At 43.2% G+C, this 9586-nt stretch overlaps 1 protein-coding gene across 5 annotated transcripts in view; it reads left to right on the top strand.

The window, feature by feature from the left end:
- Positions 1-8372: 8372 nt before the first annotated feature.
- The window catches only part of ARL6 (ADP ribosylation factor like GTPase 6), a 33684-nt gene continuing 32470 nt past the window's right edge, over positions 8373-9586 (top strand). For 2 of the 5 annotated variants that reach the window (XM_030581497.1, XM_030581460.1), the window contains exon 1: positions 8390-8464. The gene's annotated coding sequence lies outside the window, so the exon portion shown is untranslated. Of the gene's footprint in view, positions 8487-9354; positions 9441-9586 lie in introns of those variants that run through there. The other 3 variants (XM_030581488.1, XM_030581469.1, XM_030581479.1) reach the window with 3 other exon arrangements.

The following is a 9586-nucleotide window of genomic DNA, read 5'->3' as shown; positions in this document are numbered from 1 at the left end:
GGGAGGTAGGCAACCTATGGCATGCATGCTGAAGGTGGCACACAAGCTGATTTTCAGTGACACTCACACTGCCCGGGTCCTGACCACCGGTCAGGGCCAGCTCCAGGCACCAGCATTCCAAGCTGGTGCTTGGGGCGGCATTCTGAAAGGGGCGGCAGTCCCTGTGTTTTCGCTCCAAAGCAGCACACCAAATTGCCGCTGCGGACAGCGGGGGCAGTCCGTGTGCCTTTAGGGCGGCAGGCGCGTTTCCGTGGTGGCGGCAATTCGCCAGCAGCTTCTGTGTTCAGCTATCCGCGGTGGCTTCAGCTAAACACAGAAGCTGCCGCCGAATTGCCGCTGCCGGGGAAACACGCCTGCCGCCCTAAGGGCACATGGACTGCCCCGCTGTCCAGCGGCAATTCGGCCGCTTCTTGGGGCAACGAAAACTGTAGATCCGGCCCTGCCACCGGTCCAGGGGGCTCTGCATTTTCATTTAATTTTAAATGAAGCTTCTTAAACATTTTAAAAACCTTATTTACTTTACATACAACAATAGTTTAGTTATATACTATAGACTTATAGAAAGAGACCTTCTAAAAACATTAAAATGTATTACTGGCACATGAAACCTTAAATGAGACTGAATAAATGAATACTCGGCACTCCACTTCTGAAAGGTTGCCGACCCCTGTGCTAAATATGACACCGGTTCATGTCAGAGTATCTCAGTGTGTTTCTTTAAGATGTTCTCTAACAATATCTCTCACTTTTCCCTTATTGCAAGAGATTTTTCAACTGTTCCTCTGTTCCACAGAGACCTCTTCTATTATCCCTGTATAATCAAACGAGAAGCTAAGGATATGGAAAACTTTATATTAAAAAAATCAATCCCAAAATCATTTCAAGCTTTTCTTCTCTGCTATTTTTGCTGTGTTCCTAATTTGTGATCTATGTCCCACATTTAGGCAATGTTAGGTTAGGTGCTATATCTGTATCTCAGAAATGATATATGTACTATACTAAGTTGCTATAGTAGGCCCCAAATCTGCAACATTTAAGCACACATGACTTCAACAGGACTACTCACATGGGTAAAGTTAGGCATAGATTTAAAGAGTTTGCAAGATTGAGGCTTTAATAAGTATGTATAAAGCAACATTAGATAATGTTAATTTTATAGTTTTTCTTTTAACTTCAATAACATATTTTGTTTACCTGAGTAGAGGTTTAATCTATGTGGCATTTTTATAAAATCTTCTGATTATATCTGTCTTTAATATGTTGGAAGATTTTGTTCAGTTCCTGCTATCTTTATTTAGGGAATTCCATTTGTTTCTATAAATATTCTCCTCTTAAATGCACAGCAGGAAGTTAGCTAATTCTCCAAATTTTTTACTAATAAAAAAAATTAATGGATACAACAAGACCTCTTTATTAGTGGTGATTTAGTGAGCTTAGTATATATGAAGTAGAGAAAAGATCAAACCAGAATCCTGGATCCACTCAGACTCCTAAACTTTGGAGTTCAGAACTTCATTTAAATGTAAACTGTATGGTGACTGGGTACTATATAGTATAATTAGCCATATCTGAACCCTGGATCTGAACATCCTCAAAGTTTGGGAAATTCCAAACTGGAATCCAAATTTTGAGATGATGGTTCATTTCTGGTTGTGAATTATGAAGATAGTGTGCTTCAAATCAGCCTAGATGAAAGTAATATTTTCGCAATATTATCACACTAAGATGATCTGATGATCTAGTACGTTGGCTCTTCAGAAATAAAATCAATTTGCTGATTCTCCAGAATCCAGCCTGTGACAATACTAGGCACCATCATTATAGCTTAGAATTTTCAGTAGACAAGATTCTCTTTTGTGAACATAATGTTATAATAATTGGGAATTCTAACTGTTCTGCACTTCTTATAACTAGGTTTTGTGAACAGCCAAAATAACAGTAAAGAGTATAGCTGACCAATGATGACAGCCCTAAAAGCCCACATTTCAGTTCTCTCTAATTCAAATTGAGCTCTTACTGGTTAGTCAAAAGGTGAAAAAGAAAAAAAAAACCCACAAATGTTAATATACTGGATGCTTTGTGCTATATAATTTATAATCACTTTACATGACTGGAAAAGTGATCAGCTGAAGCAGACAACAAACTGTAGTTATTGTTTTAAACTTGTACATTATTATTCATTAAGCAATAACTGCAGGTTCAGTGCTGTAAAACTGCTATACAGTTAACAAGACATTTCCTGCCTTGTGACTCTTTCAGTCTGCTTAATTGAGTGCATTTAAAACCCCACTGGAAAGAATAATGTATTTTAATAGTAGAATCCTGTAATGAGAGTGATTACTGTTACTGATGTAAACAGTGTGACAATTTGAAGTTTGTGGGAGAGTGGGCAAATGTCAATAGGGTCCAATCTTGCTCCTACTGAAGTTAATGGAAGTTTTGTCATGAACTTCAGTGAGAGTAAAATGAGGCTCTAAATAAATTATACAAATAATGATCAGTCCAAACACTATAAATGAGTATTTCCCTCCTCTATTAGCACTGTTCAATAGTTGCTAAAGGCCAAACTTGTATTAGTAACCATGCTCTCTTGTGTTAATAATTCTTTATCGATATTTACTAGACACGGAACTCTGTCACTTAGGCCCTGATCCAAAGCCCATTTCAAACAGTGATAATATGTCAATTGACTGAAATGAGTTCTTGATCAGGCTGTAGAGCTAGGGGGTTGCTGTGGGAAAAGGAAGAAATACCCTACCTGAACAGTGGTGGAGACAGGACACTGAGCATAACCAGTTGTAGCTCAGGAAGTGATGGAGGCTACTTTATGGTTGCTTTCTGCATGACAGAGCTGAGATCTGGTGAGGAGGAAATGCTTTCTATACTCTCTCTCCCCCCACCTCCCGTTCATGTACCTGAAGTGGGCTGCCATAATTTAGCCCATAATAAGTACTGTACTGCATATAGTAGTACATCTAGAAATTCTGTAACTATATCTCCTTAGAAATAATATCCACAAGTTAATTTATGCATTTTAGAAGAAAATCACCCTCAAATAAACAGAACCTACCAACCCAAATCAAATGTTTGTATAGTATTTCTTTATCTTGTTCTATTCTCTCCCTAAGGTGACACACGCCATGATGACCTATGACCTACCCCTCTAAATATTACTCCTTACTGGTACAGTAATTTTCCTCTTTGTAGGAGTTTGTTTCTTCTATGTATTTTAAAGGTATGCTCAAAGATTCCAAAAAAACACCCTTAGTGCACTGTGCCCAAAATAATGTGATAGGTTTAAAATCATTTAGCATAACTTTAACATCAGCTAATGAAGGGTACTGTTACAAATAATGTGAAAATAAAAAATGTTCCTCCTAGGGGTTCTCTTTATTGGATTCCTGATTCAGGTCCATATTTCATTGGAATTGCATGGTTTTGAAAACTCCTAAGGCATACACCTGTCATTCATGGGTAGAACTTACGACAGGATACCTTTTCTACTCCCCCTCCCTCAAAAGAGTAAGTTAAGTTTGAACCAGAACCTTTTCATTTAAAACTACAGATTATTTTAGGGCTGTTCCTTCTTCTACCTTTTACAGCAATGCTTATCATGGAAGCAAAAGACCACTCTGACTGTGGTGGCAACATTTATCCCTGGAATAACTCCAATTAAGTCACCATACTACTGCAGGGATGAATGTGGTCCTGAGTTCTTAGCTAAAGCTTCATTCCTGCTCCTGTGAAGTCAATGTCAAAACCCTCAACTACTTTAGTAGTACAGAATACATGATGGACATTACTACTGTGATTGAAAACCTATAAAACCAGCAAAAATATGGCCTGATTCTGACAGGTGCTTTGCATCTGCAACTCCTATTGACTTCAGTAGGACTGGCAGGCACTGTGCACCTCTGAAAATCATGTGTAGTTTGCAGAAGCACAAAACTGCTTTGCAAATACTCCAATGCAGCAGGAAAAAAAGGTCTTAAAAAGGTCTTGTGATGCTGAAAATCTGGATGTGAGACTACAATTACTAATTGGCAATGGAGTATCTTCTAGTAAAACAACTTTAATTTGGTCAAAGATGGCAAAAATTCTGCTTCTTCTAATTTTGTCTTCAAGATTATTTTTAAAATATGCTATTTCCATTTAGAGAAAATATGCAGAAAACATAGTTGTTCCCCTCAAAAGGTTAGTTTTGATTTTGACATGGAAGATAGCAGTCTTTCTAGTTGTGTTTGGTACTTTTTTTCAGCATAGCCTCCAATTCTGTGTATTAGGCTTTACACATGTATGAATTCAAAAGGGTTTTTAATCTTGTTTTTGCTGTGAAATTAGGTTGTTCACGATTAAATATGACTGCTCATCATAGTTTGCTGTTCTAGCATAGCCATAAAATGTATTGACATATGTGTAAATATAAATATCTATTTGTTGACAGACACTTTAGGCAATATATAAATAGCCATGTCAAAACATCTAAAGTTGCAGTATAATCAGACTTGAAAAATACTTTACAAGTAAACAATGCCCTCTGCACAGATCGTTATCAATATTCTGAAAGCCACCAACTTGTGTTTTGGCATTGCTTCTTTTCTCCTTAGAGATATATTTGACTATTGAGAATTACCTGTATCTAAATCACCTTTCTTCCTATACAAAAGTGACCATTGGGTGTTGTACCTTTAAGTTGTGCCATTCAGCGATTCTGAACATTGAAAAATGTGCCTGTGTAATACTGCAAACAGCAAGTGAGAGCCAACATTTCTGAGAGAGAGAACATTTCATAGCTGGCATAGTTATTTTTCTCTTGGGACTGCCTCACCATTTCAAATTACTTTTCTTCATGTAATATGCCTCCCCCACATGTTCCAAATGCATTTTGGTTTCTCTCAAGTTATAGCAGTGTTGTGGGAATAACTGAAATAAAAAGTTTAAAATACTGAGCTTCAATCCCAAGAAGAATATGGAAACCTACCTACTTTACATGAGAGGTGAAGTAGTTCCTATTTACTTGAAGGTGGTATTATTTTCCTTTTTTTTAAATCTACTATTATGAAGAGATGATGTTCCACGTAAATTTTCATGTGCTGGCAGGCCTACAAATTAATAGTGTAATAGACTGCTCAGCTCTCAAAACTAGGGCATTGTTAAGGTGAATTGCATTACACATGCCATCTATTTGCAGAACAAATATGGGGTTTGGCAAAGCTACCTGCTGAGCAACATAATAAGATTTTTGTACAAAGTACAAGTTACTGATTATTATTGTATTTTATTTTTCTATAATTTCCTAAGAAGCATTATCAGGTCTTACAGATGGGATAAGCCTGTTTATTAAGATATTTATTAGCAAATAAAAGTTATAGTACTAGTGCTTATTTCTGAGTTAATGCCTTTTGTTTTACCTTAACTTGTGCATATGATATATCGTAAAACTTCTCATATGTGACCAAGCAAAAAATCAGTTGCTTATCACAGAGTGTTGTACAGTGTGGATCACATTGCATTCTAATTTTTGGGATGCTCTAGGTGGTCTTTTACAGCAGGAGGGTTCCTAATCAGAGTGGACTCTTATATACATGTCACTGTAGATTCTGTGCTCTGATAAATGTCTTCACAAAATGCACATGCAATTGATTATTTTGTTAAAGGACTATACATACTGGGATAATCCCCAGACTGCAGAAGTCACCAGGATCTCATCCCATATACATAACAGCACTGTCTCCTGCAAAAGAAACACTTTATCTGAATCGGAACACTTTTTAAATTTGTTGTTAAAGCTCTGTAGTTTCATTCAGTCTCCATAAACTGGGTCTGTGAGCATTGGTCTTCACTGAAAAATGCTTACTTGCAACTCCTCTTCTGAAATGGCAGTAGAGACTTGACTTTCCAATTGCACATGGCAGCAGGTTTCTAACGCATATTAGTTATTGTTTTATTATTCACGTATAATTGTACTATGCATTGTACTTTACAACAGGAAAAAAGTGCTAAACAAATACTTAATCCCAGTCCTCAAAAGTTTAAAATCTAAAAGTGTGAGCAGGCTTTTTCTTCATAATGCCTTAAATGCAGTACAAAACTTTTCTCTTATAATCAGACTTATTTCACATGCTGGGTAACTTACATGCTGTTGCCAACTCTTGCAGTTTTGTCACGAGATTCATAATCACTGATGTTTTTCTTAAAGCCTCAGCTTCTTGAGTCAAGTGATTTTGGGAGAATCTCAGCTTTCATAGAAAGAAAGAAATTTTTAGGCACTACTGCAATACACATACAAAATAACACCACTATCCTTCCATTGCTGTGCCTAGCATAATCAATCTACCTCCTTCTAGAACTCTGCCCACCTCTGGTCTATCTACTATGGTGAATAAACTATGGCTCGTGGGCCACATCTGGCCTATGGAACCCTCCTGTCCAGTCCCTGAGCTCCTGACCTGGACCCTCCCCTGCTGTTCCCCCTCCCCCACAGCCTCAGCTCACTGTCCCACTGGCTGTGAACTCTTGACAGGCAGCGCAGCTGCAGAGCCGCAGCCTGACCTGGTACTCTGTGCTGCGGGGTGGGGTGGCGTGGCTGACTCCAGCCAGCCACCAGTGCTCCAGGCAGTGCGGTAAGGGGGCAGGGAGATGGTGGGGTTGAATAGAGGACAGGGGAGTTCAGGGTGGTGGTCAGGGGGTGATGTGAATAGGGGACGGGGCGGTCAGAGGGCAGGGAACAGGGGGGTTGAATGGGGGCAGGAGTCCCAGGGGAGCTGTCAGAAAGGAGAAGAGGGGTTGGATGGGGCAGCAGGGGGTACTTGGCGGGGGGTGGTCAGGGGATCGGGAGGGAGGCAGGGCCGGCTCCAGGCACCAGAAAAGGAAGCAGGTGCTTGGGGCAGCCAATGGAAAGGGGCGGCACATCCAGGTCTTTGATGGCAATTTGGCGGCGGGTCTGTCAGTCCCTCTCGGAGGGAAGAACCTGATGCTGAATTGCTGCCAAAGAATGAAGCGGCGCGGTAGAACTGCCGCCGATTGCAGCTTTATCTCTTTTTTTTTCCCTGCTTCACTGCTTGGGGCTGCAAAAAAACTGGAGCCGGCCCTGGAGGGAGGGATGGATGGGGCAGGAGTCCTGGGGGAGGGAACATTGGGGGAGTCGGATGAAGGCAGAGGCCAGACCACGCCTGGCTGTTTGGGGAGAGACAGCCTCCACTAACCGGCCCTCCATACAATTTCGGAAGCACAATGTGGCCCTCAGGCCAAAAAGTTTGCCCGTGAGATAGGCCCAAAATGGTTTAAGACGTTTCATCCACCATTATGTGCTAGTTTGTCTTCTTGGGAATTTGGGTTACCATCACCACTTCCCCCAGTGCTCCGCTCTCTGTACTACTTTCTCTACTGATGAAACAGTTGAACTAAAAGTTCCTCCTCTTATATTCAAAACCTACTGCTTGCTCCTTCTCCAACCGTAAGCTTCCGTAACAGCTGTGTGTTCCACTGGAACCATGGAAATTTTGACTAGGGAGGTGAAGGTGAGTGTAGGAGAGAACTTTCACAGGTGCCTGCTTTGGACTTTGGAATTCACTCACATAAAAGATTAAAAATGACCATAACCTTTGCCATGTTCAGAAACAATGAAAAACTTGTATCATTGATTTCCCTTTCCCTTAGTAATGGCTGAATACTCACACCACATCCATTTTTCCTGCAAGCCAGGAAAGGGGAGAGAGAGAACACCTGCCCTGTTTTTAAATATCTGAAATGTGCCAATATTACAGCTCTATCTGAGCAGCTAGATTTATAGCTTTGTTGATCTTCAATTTAGCCTCTCTGTGTGAGAGCGGGTAAATCACGTAATCTCTCTGGACCTCAGTTTCCACAATAATGATAGCCCTAAAGTGGAATATTCACAGGCAGATTGTGAAACTCCTCCCAGTCAAGAGTTGGTTCAGATCTGAGTTTTGGGGGGCATTTTGGTGAGTGGAGGTGAGGAAGGGATTGGGAAGGGCTGTCTCCAGTTACATCACTTCAGAAGAAGTCTGGAGACGGGGCTGGAGAAGCTGGCTTTCCTGGTGCCTGTGTCCGAAGTTGGGCAAGGTGTGGAGGACATAATGGAGCATTCAGACCTCTAAAAAAGTCTGGCGCGGGGGGCAAACCTAGGCTGGGGGGAGAGGAACTGTCCTCCTTTCCGCATGCCTGTCTCGCCTGCAAAAAGTGGACGATGAGCCTGACACCGGCAGCAGCACATGTAGCCCCTGGCCGGAGCCGCTGCGCGACTCCGAACCTACAGGTCCCGCCACTCAGCGGAGGGGGCGGGGCTAGCGCCGGAGGGGACGGGGTTTACGTACGGCGGACTGGGGGAAGGGCGGGGTCCCGTCAGGACTGCGCGCTCGCGGCGGCGTGGTCACCTAGGTAACAACGCAGGCGGTGATTGTTGGGGCCGGGGCCAGCGAGCGGCGGCGGGTCTCGGCGCGCGGTGAGTGCGAGGCGCTGACGGGGTGAGACGCGATCGAGCTCCCGGCCCGGGGGCGGGGGCAGGAGGCTGCTGGGCGCGGCCTGGGGTGGGGGCGGCGGTATCCCTGTCCCTCCGCCCGGCGCGCGAGTTGCAGCGGGTCCCGCGCCGCTTGTTGCGGGGTCGGTGCCCCCGCGTGATGCTGGGTCCCCTTGCGGGAACAGGGGGGTCCTGCCCCGTGCACTGAGCTGCGCCGGTCCCTGCGCGGGGCGGGGGCCTTCCCCTGTCCGGGTGCCCCTGCCGCAGGGTCTGGCCTGGCTCAGAGCACCCCGGGCCCCTGAGCCAGCAGCTCCTCAGTAGTGTGTTTTCTGCTCATTAGCCAATGTCTGACCCTTAGCGCCTGTCCCCCGCTTATTCACGGCAGGGTGCAGCTCCGCTTCCTCCCTCCCCCGCCAGAATGATTAATCCCCTGGTTTGGTTTTCCTTGGCACGGTGGTACCTGGGCTTCACAAACGCTAGAGATGTTAGTTTATAGACTCAAACTTTAAAGCCTGGCCGGACATCATCTAGTCCAGGGGTCAGGAACCTTTCAGAAGTGGTGTGCCAAGTCTTCATTTATTCACTCTAATTTAAGGTTTTGCTTGCTGGTCATACATTTTAACGTTTTTAGAAGGTCTCTTTCTACAAGTCTATAATATATAACTGAACTATTGTTGTATGTAAAGTAAATAAGGTTTTTAACATGTTTAAGAAGCTTCCTTTAAAATTAAACTAAAATGCAGAGCCCCTGGACCAGTGGCCAGGACCCAGGTAGTGAGTGTGCCATTGAAAATCAGCTTGTGTGCTGCCTTCAGCATACGTGCCACAGGTTGCCTACCCCTGATCTAGTCTGACCTCTTGTACATTGTAGGCCACAAAATCTAGCCACCCACTCCTGTAATAAACCCACAACCTCTGGCTGAGTTACTGAAGGCATCAAATCATGATTTGCAATCTTCAGGTTAGTGACTCCACCATTTACACTAGTTTAAACCTGCAAGTGACCCCTGCTGCAGAGAAAGGAGATCCACCCCCCGGGCCACAGCTCTTTGCCAGTCTGACTCAAGGGAAAATTTGTTCCTGACTCCCAAATACAGCAGTCAGTTG

The sequence above is a fragment of the Gopherus evgoodei genome, chromosome 1, assembly GCF_007399415.2.
Source record: "Gopherus evgoodei ecotype Sinaloan lineage chromosome 1, rGopEvg1_v1.p, whole genome shotgun sequence".
Classification (NCBI taxonomy): Eukaryota; Metazoa; Chordata; order Testudines; family Testudinidae; genus Gopherus; species Gopherus evgoodei.
This window is presented reverse-complemented; position numbering and strand designations above follow the sequence as displayed.